General features: G+C 39.8%; 1 protein-coding gene across 7 annotated transcripts in view; it reads left to right on the top strand.

Moving 5' to 3' along the window:
- add3a (adducin 3 (gamma) a) overlaps positions 1–17,726 on the top strand; it is a 90,355-nt gene that overhangs the window by 44,884 nt on the left and 27,745 nt on the right. For 2 of the 7 annotated variants that reach the window (XM_084118059.1, XM_084118055.1), the window contains exon 1: positions 14,395–14,670. The exons of the other annotated variants lie outside the window; for them this stretch is intronic. The gene's annotated coding sequence lies outside the window, so the exon portion shown is untranslated. Of the gene's footprint in view, positions 1–14,394; positions 14,671–17,726 lie in introns of those variants that run through there. 7 annotated transcript variants of the gene reach the window in all.

Here is a 17,726-nt window from a genome sequence, read left to right as displayed (position 1 = left end):
AGCATAGAATATGCCACCGTTACGTTTACATTACGCCTCCACTGTCGGTTTGCTTTTTATAGAAATAAAAACCATTTAATTCAGTTGGAGAACGGTCGCTTCAATTCCATCCAGCTCATCCAACACGAGCTGCAGAGTTGCGCACAGTGCAGCAGAAATCAGAGTTCACTGATCACGTGATGAGATTGAGATGACTGACGAGACAATGGCGGAGGATTCGTTGCACTACAGAGCCTAAGCATCTGATAAATATCTCATCTTGTAGAATGCGCGCTCAGCACCGCCGCTCCCTATTCACAGAGTACGCGTGAAAGCGAAAGTAAAATGCAAGCGCACATTCGAACGCAATTTTAATACCGCACATTTTGAAAGTGGCTTCCTGATACGCGAACATCTCCCAATACGAAAGCTATCTTAGGCTGGGCTGTGTTGTTGTAACCATCTCTTATCTCATGCTTGAAGAAAGATTTGGTCTCTATTTACACTTTGAATATTGAGAGAGTACTTTGATTATGGTTGCACTTGTTGTTTGCACTTAATAAGACTAAGAGAAAACAGTGTTATGTTACTCATGTGAAATCGTACAGGAGAGATGCCAGTCAGCTGAGTTTGTGGTAAAACCTTTTTCAGTGCTTGTATATTGTTGTCTTTCAATGATAATTCATACTCAGAAAGTTGGACTGAAATGACATTCATTACAAGGTGATTAGTTCAAATATTTCAAAATGCACCTGCAGACTATTTTTCTAGTCATTGCGATCTTTTTAAAAATAATGTGCAAAAATCTCGGCTTGTCTCGTTCTCGTGAACCCAATCTCGTGTCTCATCTCCTCTCATGAGCTAAGTGCCTCGTCACACCCCTAGTAACTGCAAATTACAATTCAGTCGTTGCATTCATCAATGCATGTTTAATTTTTCTGGATCTGCCTTCATCCAATCAACAACCGATGGACAGAACCAAGTCTCCGCTCTAACTTTTCTACTTGGATGTACTGTACATCACAATATGGACAAAAAGATCTGCTGTTATTTACGTTACATTGCGACGTGAAAGTAGCTCATTTTAGTGTAATATTTATTTACACAAAATAATATAGCATTTAAGAATGGCTATTAATCGGTTATCGGCTGTAACATGAAAATAATGATCGGCTAAGTAATAACGGCCAGAAATTTTGTATATGTATATTAATATCACACACACATGGACTTCTGTGTTTCCTTGTGTGATGGAAAACAAATTGCTGACTTGCTCTGATCCTGTTAACAAATGCATTACTTTGAGTCACTCTCCTAATCTCCATCTTTTTGTATCCGGGCTTTTATCCAATTCAAAAAGTAATCCTGCTTTTAGTTGTCGTCATAGTGTTTGTCTGTCTTCAAGAAGCCTGAAAGGATTCCTGAAACAAGCATCTGACCACCCCATGTGAGTGTTTGTTACTCAATATTTTATTGCGTTATATTGTTACGTATTGGATTTCAGGGTCAGGACCCCTTTCACAGTCGAGGAAGCACCCCGTACTCAAGATGTACCAGCTGTAGAGAGATGCGGAGGTTATGATTTGCACCGGCTGTTGTTTTTTTCGAGCATTGTCATTTCCTCTGCAGCTGGAACAAGCGAGAGGGGAGAATAACACAGAGTTCTGGAAAACTAAACATTTACCCAGCGTGAGTTTGGGTGTCCCTCTCTAGAGCATCACAGAAAACAAGATCAGCAGAGCAAACAGAATCTATTGTCACCAAAGCATCATTTCAAACGTCCAAACTAGAAATTACCATGTTATTTTGCTACCATGTCAAGTTTTCTACTTGAAAAAGTTTGTGGTTGCACAGACTCTAGTTGATTGGTTCTAGTGTGCTCCACAAACTGTCCCGTCGTACATCAAATTCATGTTATGCAGAATCCACAAGTTAATTTGTGAAGAGATTTAAAGGACAGTATTTTTTCTGAAGTCTGTTTATGGTGTGTTACTCGCTCCAGGGTGTTTCTCAGAGCACTGCAGTCAGACTGATTACTGCTTTAAATTGTTAAGAGTAGGAAAAAAGGCTAAACAAACTGCCTTGAACTAGATGTATCGCTCCCAAAATATATAGATTGCCTCTCTGGCTACATTTGAAGCTCAATATTCTGCATCCAGGTATGCACATTTAAGCCATTTTGTTTTATTTATATATGCAATAAAAGGTTGTAGTTATATAGCCTTTTTATTTGTTAGTTCTCTTATTGAAGGCAACATCCATATATCCATAAGAAACTCCCATCCGGGCCCTGTCCCAAATGGCACACTTCATGTGCACTTACAGTCTTGTGGACTTACAATGGCTGCCGCTTGTCTGTTAAGTCCACAAGTCCGTAGAGTGTCCCATTTGTCATTTTAGGCTTCAGAAGGGTGCCCGTGCGCCCCCTTTGCACTTCTATCCCACAGTCAAAGCAGCATTACGTCACGAAAGTGTGGACTCATGAGCTTAGGGTTGCATTTGGACATGACTGCAGACTAATCGATTATGAAAAGTGGCAATTTTGCACATCCCATCTACTTTTTGGACTACTAGTTGACTAAAACTGAGTAGTCACACAAACCCTAGACATAGCAATTCGAAATTCCTAAGAAATGCGCCCCCAGGCTCATGAAGAGCTCTTGAATGCTGAAGTCATGAACGAAAGGGAACACTGCTTTAAAACTCAATATTGAGTCTGCTGGACCACCCAGTGTCTGAGAGACCCCATGTGAAGGAGATCATGCAAACTGTCTTGAGGCTAGACCTCATTACAGGGACCATCTGATGGACAGCCCTGTTTATGTAATAAACACAACGGTAGTGTGGCTTGGTTGGACTCCAGGCCTCGGACAACTGAATAGTCCTCATCATACTTCAAGACTTTCAGGCTAAAAGTCTAGAAATTTGTGGCCTTTAAAACTTGAAGTTTCAAACACTCTTGTCTGTTCTCTGTTGTTCAGCAAAAAGGTAGTCCATTGGTTGAACTGCCAGACCATTCAAATTGATTGCAAAGAAGTCTTCTTTAGTTTGCTTCAGGACTCTCTGAATGAATATTCTTAGTACACATTGACTCTGGAGATTCAGCGTATAATGCAATATGTCAGGATCTGTATTATGGACTTGCTTGCATTTTGGCAGGTGGGGAGCAGAGTTATGGAAACCATTAACATTCCGTGGCTACATGTGGACACTTGTTTATTTTTCCATATGTGGGTGGGGCAGGGAGAATATTGCACTGTCCGTCATTGGAGACAGAGAGGGGCTCTCTAAAGGGGGCCTGAACCCCTCCGCCCTCTCCACTCCTGTCGAACAAAGAGCAAGGACAAACAAGTGCTGGGAGTCAGTGAGGTGGAAGAAGAGAGGCATTAGTACTGGATGGAGGGATGGCAGCAGTGAGGAATAAGAGGAGATGGAGGGAGCAGGGGCAATGAAAACAGAGGATAACAAGACTATGCAGTCAGGGCGTCCTGTCCAAATATTCATTCTGTACCAAGAGAAACAAGGAGAAAAAATAGGTATTTTACAAGCAAACAAAAAACTATATATTCTTATCAGTAACCATGCATATTTTTCACGTCAAATTAAATGCGGTCTACTCTAAGGTCTGTGCTGTAGATATTGATGTCAGTATAGGTTGTTCTTTGGGGAAAGTTTAAGTGTGCAGGCTGTCCTTAGAAGATCTTTCCACTGACCGTCACCAAACCTAATGGACACACAGTAGTGTTTAATATCTCCTTGTGTCTGTTGTAAGTCCATTTCAGAGACAAAAAGAGAAAAAAAAACATGGAAATATGAGAGTCATCCACCAGTTCTGAGCTCACACAATCCGTACACTACGCAGGAATGAGAGAGAGAGAGAGATGATGCCTTAAACAGAGAAAGGGGGAAAGAGAAATGAAAAAGAAACTGAGATCATAGTGATTTTCTCCCCACTGGTCACTGCTAAGAAGCGAGACAGTCTGGAAGTTCTTTTATTGGTTTACCAGTGACCAGTAAATTCAGACACACGCTGCCTCACTTTTAAAAAAGCTCACACTCCTCATGTCTCACATTCTGTCTCTTGATCTTAGGTTTTCTTAATGGCAAAAACATTTTTTCCAGGTGGGTAGGCCTGTACCCTGTTTATACAGTTACATGTGTGTGAGAAAGGGGATAAAAGGCTCGGAAATGAAATAATGTAAAAGAATACGTTCTTGAACCTGTGTGTGGAAGTACTTTGGGGACAAAATAATCCTCAAATGTTTGCTAAATGTGATCAAACCCTAAAGGTTAAAATTATTTATATAGTAAAGATGTATAAATTATATAATCTGCTGTTGTATGAAAAAATAATAGAGGCCTGTTATATGTACTTTCTTTGTATAAGCTGAGTGTGTAGTATGTCCGGTGTGTCATTGTCTAGTACATTGTTCATTTCTTTGTGACAGTTTTTTTTTTTTTTTTTTCACATTGATGCTTACATTTTGTGACACGTTTTCTTGTGCCTCAGACCCGGCCTGAAATGGCCTGTTGAAGAGAGCTAGGTGATTTGACTCGGCGTAGATTCAACGCAAAAAAAAAAAATTCCCCCAGCACAGGATTATATTTCATTCTCTTAGCCTTTGAGGCATGTGGGATCCACACCCAGCACATTTTATGAGCAGATACTTAGGTGGTATCTTCATGCTTCAGTTGGCATGATTTGTGATGAGCTACTTTGCAGAGAGGAAACATTTTACAAACCTGTCTGGATCACCTCAGCTCTTTCACTGCAGTGATGCAATTCCAAAACTCTTTCCTCTCATTTCTTAGGTCACATCCTCAATTTGTTCTTTAAAACTTGCTACAAATGACTTGCCTGTTTTGCTTCACGTGTGTGTGTTTACAGTTAGCAGCAGTGCATCGATTCCCTGAGCAATCAGTACCATCCTCCCTGAGCGGTCTGTACTCATTCATTACTCCCTCACTCCATGGGGTGTGGAAGGAAACAGCTGGAAGGAGTGACCTTTAGTCTTATATCAACACACAAAGAGGGATACTATCCATATGACTTGAGCGCAAACTACTCCAGTAAAAAGGCATTGCCGTGCCCCTTGGACCGCCTCAACGGCCCTGACTGTGACAGCTGTGTACATTGGTGGTCCATTGTCAAGGCTTTTCCTGAGGAACAAAGTTTTCCATACTTGTGGGCAGGATCTTTCGTAAAATGTACAGCGTCCAGAATGAAGTTTTTAGAAGGAGGCCAGCTTGCCTGCATGCCCAATGAGTTGGCTGTACCATAGAAGAACTTAGAAGACTTCCTATATCAAAAGATCTTGGACAATGTTCCAGGGTGTTCACCCCCTAATGACAAGCCCTGTTTGTAGGAAATGGGATAACCCCAGTTATCCCCAGTTAATTTATATTGGTTATAGTTGTGTTTGGAATTCAATGTTGTTGAACTTGATTGCAATTGTTTACCTCAAAGTTCTAGAATTCTTGACTGGAATTTAAAACTGGGAAATGGCTTGTTGTGAGTTTAGAATTTACTGTTGGTTCTGAGTCACGTATTACTCATGCATCTGTCTCTTTGCATGTCGTCCCAGTGGACAGTGCAGGCTCTGGCTGAATGCCTGTGACCCTGCAGGATCCCTTTGTCTATCAGGAAGTTTGGCTCCTTATATTCTGTTTCTTGATTTGCCTCATCCCAACTGTGGACACCCATCACCACTGAGACATTACTGGCCAATCGCACAAGCAGTAGAAAGTGTCCTTGTCGCTACTCTATTTAGTTGTGCTGTCCACCTTCTGAAATTTTGAATGGACAAAGCGACTAACACAAACTCTTCTATCTTTTTGGGAAGGCTGATCTTGAACAGTGGTACTAGCTGAATGGTGTTTCGGCAGGAGGTGGTGCTGCATAAATGGATTTGGCAGGAGAAGTGATGGCTCCTGCTGCTGGGTGAGCGGACGTCTATTGGTCTCTGTCTTGGCCTTTACTGCTGGTTCAGCTTGGAGCTGACCTTCTGCTCACTTTGCAGGGGCTCCGGAATTTTCCAAACCCCTGCCGATGGGTGTTTAGCATTGATACACAGTGGGGCATCCACAGTTCTCACAGAAAAAATGGAGAAATAACCACCTCGGTGGGGACTTGATTCACTTCCTCCAGCTGAACTGTCTTCTATTACAAACCTGCCAGATTGGAAAAGACCCTTACAGCTTTCAGTGCTAGTTAAGATCATTCATAATACATTATCATCAAAGCAAATATTCAGCTACAGTTTCCTTTCATCTTAAAGAGATCAATTCAGACCTTGGATATTCAGAACCACACTTCAGTTTAGTTGAGTCTTCTCCGTTGTCTTTTCTCCATGAATGTATTTGCTTTTCAATTGTGAGTTTCTCATCTTGCCTATTGCATTAGCATGTCCTGCCTTAGCTTATTTTTTATTGTCTAAAATCCAGTCTTCAACCCAGCCCAACCTAAGAGAAACTAGTGTAAATTTATAGGCCAGAAACTAAGCTGTGCAGGAAACTGGTGTTGCATCTACATTGGCTGTCTGCGACTAAACTTGCTTGTTGTAGCTTGACTGTTCAAAACAAGAACAGAAAGGACTGAGATCAAAGTGTATAACAAGCCTTTCAGAAGCCTCCCTTGCCTTTTAGATGGGACCCCTGAATAAAACCTTTTTTCCCCCTTCAGTTGGGGTGAATTCCTGAGCAGAACAAGACGACTGCGTAGGAGAAAATTCTGTGTGATTCCTTCATTCATTCAGCGTGCTTTGAAAACACAAAGAGACCCAGAGGAAAGAAAGCTCGTAACTCACCTCAGCAACCCTTCGTCCTACAAATTACTCTTTCATCTAGTGGTTGTAAGGGTCATAGTTCAAGTTCACGGCCTAGCACATATATGTTTGCGCCTTTGGGACGCCTATGAAAATCTTCACCTCTAGCTTGTTACTCGTAGCAGGTGGCTGATAATAACGTCTTAATCTGGCAAAGTGCTCGATGTGAGGTCTCGTACGAAGAGTGAAGACGGAAGATCATCCCATGTAATTGCACGTTTGCTCCATTACTTCTTAAAGCTTTTGTACACATGGTTTATGTTATCGTGTGTTTGAGATGTTTTCTATATATGAGTCCCTTGAAGATGGTAAAAAGAACCATATGTGAAATTTGACGGAAGGGAAGGAGGGGACTTACCCAGGTTGATTGCTCTCTTAGGGCATGAGGTGGGGCCGCAACATACATCTCCACTGTTTGTGTTCGTCTCCCTGGAAACCTCTGATAGTTCGGCTGAGTGGACGGCAGATGTTTTTAAGTGTGTGTGTGTGTGTGTGTGTCTGCGAAGGACTGGTCATACAAAACTTGTGAGAAAGTCTTTTGGCTCATGGGGTAATACATCATTGTCTTACACACACACCCACACTGTTTCTTTTTCCTGACTGCGCAATACCCTTCCAGGAAACAGTCGTCCCTTCCTTCATCCATGCAAGCTTTTGATTGTTTCAGTTCAGTTTTGCTCAGTGATACAAATCTACTGTCACAAGTCCTTGTCACGGCCAGAAGTTCAGCTTCATCTCATGAACTTCAGTAATCATCTCTCTCGTCATCGGTGGACATGGACATGGCTCTGAAATTACATTTTTTAGATTGCAACAATGGCTTCTGCAGATCTGAATGAGTCTCTTGTTCTAATATTCTTTTTTTTATTTACTCATTCCCATTTCTGGAATGTTGAAATGGCTCCACAGGGAGAGTGAGATGGTTATTATGCTGTGCTAAAGGTCGCCTGTTGACATTCCCTTCGTTTCCGAGTTCACCAAGTAAACGTTTTGAGCTTGACCTAACCAGATCAGATTATGCTGATATCAGATCAAGTAAAATATTAGCTTAGACTTAGAGTTAGTAATGGGAAATTAAAAGAAGTTTCTGTATCTAATTAGCCAACTATAAAGCCAAGATTTCCTCCTATGCACAGGGTTGACAGCACCATGTGAAATCCGCCATTAGGATCTAGAGGATCTGCGCCTCTAAAATGCCTGTCCTGAGGGGCTTGAACTTGTGTGGTCATGAAATAGAGAGTCACAGCAGTGCCATGTGATACATAGCAGTACACAAACATCCTCTTTATCAGTTTATTTATCAGCGTCATCACAAAATGAGGTCTATTACACATGGATGAATGGTTCTTTGATGGTTCTTTTGGGAAAGGATGTTTTCATTGGATCAGTTATATGGTGATTATTGGTGTTTGTTTGGTTAGTGCAGTCAGTGGTTCTCAAACAGTGATCTGTGGACAAGTGGTCTTTGAGATGATTGGCAAATAAATCAATTAAATTAATTAAATGGACTAATTAATAAACTCTTAATTAACAATGTGGTTCAGTGGGCATACATGTTTAGTCTATCTTTAATTGAAAAATTAAAGACAGTGAAAAAAGCCCAGCAAAATAATATGGCTCGGGACAAGTAACATCGACCTTCGAATGAGGTTTGGTTTGTTTGGTGATTTATAAACTATAGACTTACTTTATATATGTCTTCAGAATCACTTTGTGGAGTGTCTGAATGAAGTGTCTAATTTCATTGCAAGTTTGAAAGGTTGCAATCTCTGTTATTCTAATTCTAAATTACCGTCTGACGTCTTTTTTGCAGCTTTTGTGATCAAAAGAGCAGCATGTCTCTTTTTGCCATCAGCCATTACATAATCCCTAAGCATGAATGAGAAAGCGAGTTTACAGGTTATTGGTATGAAATTAATGTTGGCACTGCTTTATTAAGAAAAGGCTTTGATCAGCATTGAGAATAAAAGGATAGAAAATATTGCTTATTAAACTCAGATCTGTAACACGATGAGAATGTACAGTGTTTTATTCAAGCTTTAAAAGTTTTAGATAACATCTTTGCTTAAAGTGGCCATATTCTACACTTAACCATCTTGTGAATTTTAATTTATTTTATAGTTTTGCAAGTTTTTAGGTCTGGATGGACTGGGGAGGGGGCTTTACATTTGTGAACTTGAAAGTATGACAACATTGTACATCAGAAAATCCTGTTTTCCATTATGTCCCCTTTAAAGTCTTTCATCCGCCCTGTGATGCTCTGACTCAGATTGAATTAAAACAATCGGAAATCAACTCAACTCAAACAGTTCAAGGTAAAATGATTTCCCCTAAGGAACTCTCTCTAGATAAAACTCACAATCATGGAGAGGTCACGACTGAGTGAAAACTACAGTATTTGTCAAGCTGCATCCGCTGTTTTTGTAAAAGTTGGTGCACCTAGCAGGAAATATTACCTTTTACTCCCTGACCAGGTCAGATTTCGGACAAAATCTGAAGGCAATGTCACTTATCCAGCTCACATTTTAATATCTAGGCCTATTTGTAGTTAAGTTGACATGGTTGCGCATTCAGAAGACTTGTTTACTATTTGCTCATTCCCATGGTAACTATTAACTGTTATCTTTTTAGAATCCAAAATATGACAACATACAAAGAGTCTGTTTATCTACTGTGTGCATGTTTTCTGGTCTGCTGCCCTGTATGTTACGCTTACTACACTTGGGGAATTTGTTGAAGGCTATCAGGTGATGCTGCCCTCCAGGAACTGCGGCGCTACAGGCGGATCTTGGCACACGCTCATACATCAGCCATGAACTTTACTGTCTGGCTGACTGACTGACAAGCACAAGAATTTGATACTGATGTGCAACAATACTAATACAACCATCCAAGCAGCATTAATTAAGGACGCAAATATTTTCAGACACATTTTAAGTTCAGACGCATTTTAAGGTCACACACACAAGCTAACTATTAACTCGAACTATTAACTCTTTCTCTGCCATTGACGGAAATTTACGGCATTTATGAGACAACACTTCCCCGCCATTAAAGGGATGGTATAATGCCGTTTTCACAAGATGTAAAATAAGTCTTTGATGCCCCCCAGAGTTTTATATAGCATGTTAAAATTGTTACTTTTTGAGTTTTTGTGTGTGTGTCCCTTTAAATGCAAATGAGCTGCTGCTCCCGGCACAGAGGGCGGAGCTACAACGGCTCGTTCTTAGCAGCTTCGATTACTACACAGTCATGCGGTAAATATTCCCTTTTTTATGTTCAAACCGGAGTTGGACAAAGATGGAGAGACTCAAGAAGAAGTGACAACATGTAGACAACATTTCTGAATGGTTAGTTGATGAATTTATGTAGCTTATGTGTAGTTAGTAGTTCTAGTCATTGATTAGCATATTCTGTCATGATAATCTATAAATCGCGTTCCCGGTGGCGGGTTTATGTAAATGTTAGGGTTTATGATGTCACTAACCCGGGAGGAAGTTCGTGTAGTCCCTACCAGCCGTTTGTTGTAGTCCTTAAAAAGCAATTTCTTTAAAAGCAAATATCTCCCTTTGCTTTGAACTTTGAGCTTTGTAACTTTGCAGATGTTGTTTATGCTCAAACAGCAACATTACACACTAACTAAAGTTCGAAAAGTGAAATCATAATCATTAAAGCTACAATATGTAATTTTTTTTGCAAAATCGGTCGACCTCTAGTATTTACTACCTTTCTGGGGCTTGAAAGTGGTAGTTGCGTAGACTGTCAATGGAGGGACGGAAAGCTCTCAGATTTCATTAAAAAGATCTTCATTTGTGTTCTGAAGATGAATGAATGTCTTACAGGTTTGGAATGACATGAGGGTGAGTAATTGATGACAGAATTTTCATTTTTTGGGTGAACTAACCCTTTAAAGACACACAGGATTTTACTTTTAATGTCTTTGTCTAGATCATTATGTTTGCATTTACCCATCTAGTTTCACTACCAACTCCAGAACTAGTTTACCTAATGAATTCATTTCTTCTACTCAATACCACATCCAACAGTCTCTCTTAAACCGTATGTGTATGTGTGTCTTCATGATCTTCTGAAATGCTTGAGATCACCAGTTTAATGAATTTGTCCCGGTTCCAAGTTTATGTGCAGGTTCAGTAAGAGTGTCATTTAAATGTCTGTGTTTGTGTGGAAGAGTTGTTTGACATACAGTACACTGTCTCCGTTGTTCAAATGTCAGGGTGGGTTAAATATTAGCCTCTGGCCACAATGATTCTGCCCTTCCCTGAGATATCACACTAAAAGACCCGCACTTTGACGGAACATGAGAAATGATGGCCTGATTTGATATCACAACTGTGTGTCATAAAGCCACAACTGTGGCCAATATTTTACAGTTTTTATCAGTGCAAACAAAAGGTTTCACAACATGGTTAAATGTTGGTTCAAACCAAGTGTAAAAACCATGTGCAAGGCCCGGATGCCTGTTATTAGAGGGTAAAGTGGTCTGTGATGACTAGTGTTTGCATTCTGACATTTTTGCATCACGTAATGCAGTCAGGCCTCGTACACCGAGATACCTGCGGGAAACACGGGACGGAACGAGAGGACCGTACCGCAATGCACACATCAGCGCCATCAGAGAGAGTAAACAGTGAATGGCGTCTGTTTGCATAAGGACACTGGGAATTACGCGCACACACTTGCACCTGTTCTGTTGGTAATACTCTAGTAGGCAAAGAGAATTGTGGGAAAGGGAGCGACAACAGGGCATAGACTCCATAAAATTGAGACTTTATTTGCAGGCCAAACCACGAGACAAAGATTTTCCGCTCGGTTTTGCCGGCTCGCAGGAATTCCTCTCTGTCCTTTGGCTGTCAATCTGATTGACTGTCCTCCCACTGGACTTTCGTGAACTCGCATGGAAACCATTTATTTATAGTCTGTCTCTGTCATTGCTGAAAGTTAGTTATTGGTTCACTTTGCCATTGATCAGTGATCATATCCGAATGCTGTCATTAAAATGCACTCGATTTTTACATTTTCGGTAACACTTTACAATAAGGTCTCATTTGTTAACATTAGTGAATGCATTCGCTAACATGACCAATATATTTTTAAAGCATTTCTTAATCTTTGTTAGCATTAGGACTGTCGCAGTTATTGATTAATTGTCTGATTGTGGTTATTCGATCTAATCGCAGTTATTGTGCAGTATCATGTTTTTCCATCCAAAAAAAAGAGGATTTTTGCTATTTTATATTTATAGTTAGTATAGTTCTTATACATAACTAATTAATTAGCGCTGTCAAATAGATTAATCACGTCTGACACACACGCACACACATGGGCATATGGGCATATTTTAATTATACATTTTATTATTATATAAAGTGACAAAAACAAAACAAAAAAATTGTTAATTGCAATTATTTGAATGACAATTAATCATCAGAACAAAATTCCTAATCACGATGGGCTTAGTTAATGTTAGTATAAGTCTAATATGTTCATTGTTTGTTCATGTTAGATCACAGTGCATTAACAGATGTTTACAAATACTTTGGAATTTAAAAATGTATTAAAAGTTAAAATTACCTCGGACTAAGATGAATAAATGGTCTAGAAGTATTGTTCATTATTAGTTCGTTAACTAATATAGTAAATCAATGTTAACAATTGAAACATTGTAAAGTGTTACACTTTCTTAAGTGGCACGATGCTAAGGTGTTGCTAGGATACTCTGGGTAATTGCTATGGTGTACTGGATGGTTCCTATGCTAACTGGCACAAGTTTACAGATCACACCCACAATTCTCCTGATATTCTGGTTTGGATTTGTGTTGGTTTGGTCTGTTATAGACTATGTTTGGTTTGTCACAACAGTCATAAAGGAGGAGTGATCCTTACTTCCCTAATGCCATCTGAGATAAGATGTGTGTGTGTGAGTTATGTTTATCTGTTTACATTGACAGGAAAAAAAGATTTATGATTGCGATATCGGTGTCTGACGTGTCTGTCTTCTCTTGAGCTGAGTTTGTATGCCTCGCTCTACATTTGCAGTACCCTTTGTTTGACGGGACAGATAAAAAAATAACATGTCTTGTTAAAGATGCTTATCTCCAGACCGTGCCATGCTAACCTTGACCTCGTGTTTTATCTGTGAATTCACACGCTGACACACTCCGACTAGAAGAGTATGCAAGTTATCAATATCAGTATGTGTTATAAAGCGTCTCCAACTCTCTGGACGGAAAGTCGTGGGAAAATAGTTTCATAATTTTGTTTAATAACTTGTGCTGGATGCTTTCAGAGGCCAATCTGCTCATTAATTCTGACGTCACACGTCACTGTTTCCAGGTCCAAAACACTATCAGATGCCAAAAGCAAACAACAAATGGTACTAATATACACTCTCACATTGTGTTGAAATCACGATCCTAACCTTTATCTCCATACCGAAATCCCAGATGGCCAGACAGTGATTCATCTTTTATGAATCGTTAAAATATTGGTGTCCAGGATGCCGTGAGCCCAGAGACTGCAGTGTATATACACCGTGAGATTATATATGTAATATGAATCAATAGTGCTCATAATGTAAGTTGAGATGGTATTCACAGTTGAAACAAGTGAAGGATTGCACCGGAAATTATATTATCATTTATCAAATTATCATTTATATTCAAAGCACTACTAGCTGACTAGTAGTACTGTATTACATTGTAAAAACATTTAAGGTAATGCGCTTTAAACAGAAGTGTATGTATGGGTCAAGACACTGCACCAAAATATGTGTAAAATACACCTTTTTCTGAAACTATAGCCAGAAGAGATGGGACTAGTCGTGTGATAAAAATTGTTTGCACAATTATATCCAATATTTATTACTCCTGTTAAAACCATGTAAAGACAATGACTACAGAAGTTTTTGCATAATATACGCAAGGATACCAGAAGTACATCCACTTAGACAAGTAGTCCCACTGCGAAAAGAATGATTTTGACAACTTAACATCTCAAATAAAACACACTTTTGTTTGAAAGAATTAAGTGCTTTAACATAAATATCAGCTGCATGTTTTTTTTTTTGCCTGGTTTTATAAACTAATGGGATGAAGAGTCAAAATGATTGTCTATCACAGATGCTGTCGATATTGATGAACTTGTACTGAACCCAAAACATTGATTTAATCAAACTTTGCTGTTCGTTGCTCATATTTTGTGTTGCCGATAAAACGGGCATACAAGGTTACTGTGAATCACAGCTGTGTTCCAGCTGCTAATGAAAGAATCTAATGCAGTGTCCTGCTCACATCTATGTGTAGATTGCTTGTGTGTGAGGCGAGCTATGAGGATAATTCGGTTATAGTGTGGATTTGTGTCATACTGTAACTTTATCTCTCTCTCTCTCTCTCTCTCTCACACACTCACCACTCACACTCACACTCACACACACACAGTATCGTAAACACTGACCTTTAATTCTTCTAGCTGGGACACGAGTGGGCGGGGCACAGTGGATATCCTACGTTCTGATTGGCCGGTTGGATTTGTGCGCTCAGTGAAGGGGCCGGATTAGTAGGTCACATGACCACTTCAGTTTCTCTCACTACTGAAGCAGATCCTCGCAAACAGACTCCCACGTACAAACATACACACACACACACGCAGACTACAGGCGAAAATCCCCTATTTACGAGGGAAGAGGAGTGTGAGGGTTGCTTTGTGCGCTTTGCTGAGTGGAATTGTGGAGTTTTGGGACTGTTTTTGTCGTGTTTAATCCTCCGAGGTAATCTGGGATTCTCGAGGCGGGAATGAAAGAGATGCGCTCGAGCGCTCACTGGACTTTCACTCTGTGAGGATCAAACAGGTGAGTTTAACGGCACAAGTTCTGGAAAACCACTCCGTTTTCTTTTCTGTGTTACTATTTAAGCCTGCATTGTCGTTTAAAGTCAATTTGAATGATTAAGTAAACTATAAATATCGCCGCCTGAAATCACAACAGCGTCAAAAAAAAAAAGATGTAGCAGCTAAAGGTCTTATTCGTCAACCATCACTTTTTTTGTAACATTAAAGCACTATTTATTTGCACCATATCATGTAATTTTACAATTTTGTGCTTTTTTAAAAATTGCTTTGTCGTTATTTTCTGCGCGAGCACGCACACACCCCCTCGCGCGCCGACAGTCCGCTATTCTTAGCGCGAGACCCTGAAACCCGAGTCTGAAAATCTCTCGCGCGCTATTTATAGATCTGCTAAAGATAAAGAGAGAAATAGTACGGCATACCGACGATGATGAGGGGTGTGGGAGGAAACACGCATATTGTACAGTTGCCTCAAAGGTACTTCAGGGCGCTTAAGACTCACTTTAGACTCGCTAATTATAATGTTTCTGTTTTTTACTCTGATTTATTATCAGTTAGTGTATGTTAAAGGTTCACACACAGTCCTCAGGTCAGTCTGACCCGCAGTGAATGGTAAGTAGTGATTGTAATGGTTAATTTGAGGGTGACTGCTGTCTGAAATGGGACTCATGTCAAACTGAATCTAAGCTGTGAGAGAGAAAGCAGTAACACAATGAGGCATTGACTGTAGTGCACACTGTGAATCTTGTGACTCGTACTGCTGGTGTCCCTGTAGTGTATTTTATTGTCTTCTGTGGCTATTGTATTACTAATGTCCTTTCTGTTATTACAGCACTGATCTCTGTGCATGTGTGAGAGAAATCCTGCACAGCAGTTCATTATTGCCTGCGAGCAGCTGTTTTAAGTGAGGATTGAGGATCCTCCCCATTTCCCACACTTTTTTATTTTCATCAGACACTCACAATGACAGTTTGGGGCGATCAGCAACACGTCCCAAAATCAACACACTGCTTTGCATAAAGCAGTCGATAAGCTGAGATTGACAGGGTTATATAATTTCATGTACAGGACATCTGCCGCCTGTCCCAGTAGATTCAGATCCAGATTCATATTTAGCAGATTATAATTCCATTATGCAGTTTGTTTTTTCAACAGATGGTGGAAAGTTTTAAATGGTTAGTTCACGCAAAAATGACACCGTCAAGCCTCAAAAGTAGCATACAACTACATTATCTTTCAAAAGTTTGGGGTCAGTAAGCAGTCTCTGATGCTCACCAAAGCTGCATTTATTTATTTAGTTTTTAGTTTTTTCCTGAATCAAGACTTTGATTTGAAAGACTGAAAAAGCTGTTGATTCTTCTGTCAGACGCATTTAACTCTTCAGAGTCTTGGGCTATTTTGGCCATTTTTGAGTACTTTTTATTTTTTTTATTTTGCGACATAAACAAATGTGTACCATACCAATGTTTGGTATCACTTTTTTTCAGCACAACATCACCTATATGAACAGACAATTAGTTTTTCACTTTGATGTACGGTATCAACATACTGGACCCAAAATCACACAAAAAACACAAAATATGAATAGAAAAATTATAGGTTTTTTTACTACAAAAAAACACAAACATGCTCAATGAAGCATTGTAAAAGGTTTAAAATGTAAACTCAAGTTGTAAATGTCAACATATACAGGTACAATTCAGATATAATCAAGCTATATACAAAAAAAAAAAAATGATTTACAAAAAAAGGCTTTTTTGTGTGTGTGTCTTTTTAGCTTTGCCACTTTTTAAAACAGTTCATGCACACGATTATACAGAGAGCTATATTTAAGGCCTTGCATTCCCAGAGTATGAGGGTTCCCAACTAGTGCAAATACAACATAAAAAAGGTAAAATTGAGAGAAAATCAAATTATATACAGCAAAAAGCAGGTGTGGCAATAGGCGTTTTTTCTTTTCTTTTTTGCTTAGAAACTCTACAAAACACTTTGTACAAAACGAACTTTCCTGTCCTGTCAGATGTTGAACTGTGCTTGTATTGCACACTCTTTAATTGCACACACAAATGAAGAGGCGCCTACAATTGTGGCTTAATGACCATGGGAAAATGCGGGTCCCATAGTCAAACCATTTGAGAACTTGTAGTAAACTCTCTTCCACTTTAATTTTTATAGAAATAAGCAACAATTATACTTTTTTTTTGCTTTGAAAGGTAGTCATACCTTTCAGGTTTGAAACGACATGAGGTTGAGTGAACTGAATTTTTATTTTTTGGGTCTTGAAGGGACAAATACTGTGGTTATTGTCTGGTGAGATCCACCCGCCTGCTGTTGTTGTCATTGTTTAGTGCGGTTCGTAGTTCTGCCTTTCAGGCTTTGCTGCCTTCGTGTTGTGTTTCTGTTTCTGGGTGGGTGTATCAGAGTTGTCGTCATCTGTCAGCACACGACAGTTGCAGCCAGGGCTCGCCAGGTTTGATTATTGCATCATAAGTTGAAACGCATGAGTTTTGTGTGCACATATGACTTGTTGTCTTGACAGCATAATAAACTTAAGCATCGTCCCCTTAAGCTTCCCTCTTCCTGTTAGTCAGATGTGCTCAGATCTATTGTAGAGTTTGCATTTGTTTATGTTTGTGTGTGTGTGTGTTTATTTGACTTTTTAACCTAGAACCCAACTCTTAATCAGGTTAATAGGGCTATTTGATGCTATAAGTTTTGCATGTGTGCGTAGAGCACGTACCTAAACATATGTGGTGAAGTATTGCTTCCTGTTGGCTTGGGCTTTTATTTAGCCCACCCTGTGCAGATGTGTGTGTGTGTTTCTGGCAGAGTTGTGTGTCTCTAATCTGAACCATCTTTCCAAGTGCCATTTGACCTGAATGAGCAGCTTAGCAACGTACAGCAGAGAAAAGAAGCCCACCCGCCCCTGCAGAATGAAGTGGGGAAGAGAGTGAGTGTGAAAACACAGAAGTACAGGTGAAAGCTTTTTACTGAGGCCTGGGAAAATGCCTGACACAGCCTGGAGCAACAGCAGAAGTGATTTGAAAACAGTCCCAGCTG

Source organism: Abramis brama (genome assembly GCF_963993115.1).
Source record: "Abramis brama genome assembly, chromosome: 6".
Taxonomy (NCBI): domain Eukaryota; kingdom Metazoa; phylum Chordata; class Actinopteri; order Cypriniformes; family Leuciscidae; genus Abramis; species Abramis brama.
The sequence above is the reverse complement of the archived record's forward strand: the minus strand, read 5'-3'. Positions and strand labels throughout refer to the sequence as shown.